The sequence below is a fragment of the Macrobrachium nipponense genome, chromosome 45 (genome assembly GCF_015104395.2).
Source record: "Macrobrachium nipponense isolate FS-2020 chromosome 45, ASM1510439v2, whole genome shotgun sequence".
Classification (NCBI taxonomy): domain Eukaryota; kingdom Metazoa; phylum Arthropoda; class Malacostraca; order Decapoda; family Palaemonidae; genus Macrobrachium; species Macrobrachium nipponense.
Window position 1 is genome coordinate 2,746,301 of NC_061105.1, and position 1,481 is coordinate 2,747,781.

The window sequence follows — 1,481 nt, forward strand, 5'->3', positions numbered from 1 at the left end:
TGGCCTCCTTCTCAGTACCACTAACGCAACATTGGGTACCACATTTTGGGGTCTGGGAAAGAGAACTTCACCTAACTTTGCGATCGAGCCCAAGACGTCTTTCGGACGATTCCACAGAGGGTAAAAATTTTGTGCGTTGTCGATTTCTTCTACCACCCTTGAACTTACACGGAGGATTGCCCACTCGAGAGTGAAGCAGCCTGACTCACCCTTCACTTTACTTACTTTGAAAGGCGCTTCCATAATACTTAACAAGTACACGAGCGAAGTTCTGCCTCAAGCATCCTCACTACTTGCATATATTTAACCCTGCATATTCATGAAGTCCAGCACAGTAATTCTTCCTCCTCGCAATGCAATATCACCCCCCACCCCCTACCCCGCCGCCGGCCGGAAATTTCACCCTGTGAACTCAGAGATGTACCCAACAGCATTAACCTGCTCAAGAATATTATCATCAACATCACTGTGTCTCACTTAGCATAATATACAGACTCATTCTCCTAAGAGGGTGATTCAGGCATATGTAATGACTCACTTGGGGATACAGTCTTTGTTGTGGTTTACCCGAGTACATTCTCTTTCAGCCGGGGTTTAATCTGTTTTTCTCCCTTTTTTGTGTGTTTTTTCCGTTGAAAGCTTCGTAATCTCTGTTGAGTATGGTCATGCTGAGCGTAAACAATGCCACTTTAATGCAGTATATTCTGTGGTTTACTATACCCTAAAGACCCGTAGCATTATTATTATTATTATTATTATTATTATTATTATTATTATTATTATTATTATTATTATTATTATTATTATGATTCAGAGCTTGCTTACATTCATCTTGAATTATGGAAAATCTTCGTCGTTGGGCAAAAGACAAAAATAGAGTAAAGAAGTATATAGTAATATACAAAACATCACATGCCCATATACATCCATATGTTTACACATATATTAAGCTTAATAATCGTGAACAAAAAGATTCATACACACATATATATATGTATGTAGACAAGAACTATCCCTTCATCCAATAAGGACACGAGTGACCATCCCTTCTTCCAATGTTCATCCAATAAGTACAAGGACAATCCAATCATCTTACAAGAACGAGGACCACCCCTTCATCCAATGTTCATCCAATAAGTACAAGGACAATCCAATAATCTTACAAGAAAAAGGACCACCTTTCATCCAATGTTCATCCAATAAGTACAAGGACAATCCAATCATCTGACAAGAACAAGGACCACCCCTTCATCCAATGTTCATCCAATAAGTACAAGGACAATCCAATCATCTTACAAGAACAAGGACCATTCCTTCATCCAATGTTCATCCAATAAGTACAAGGACAATCCAATCATCTTACAAGAACAAGGACTACCCCTTCATCCAATGTTCATCCAATAAGTACAAGGACAATCCAATCATCTTACAAGAACAAGGACTACCCCTTCATCCAATGATCATCCAATAAGGATAAGGGA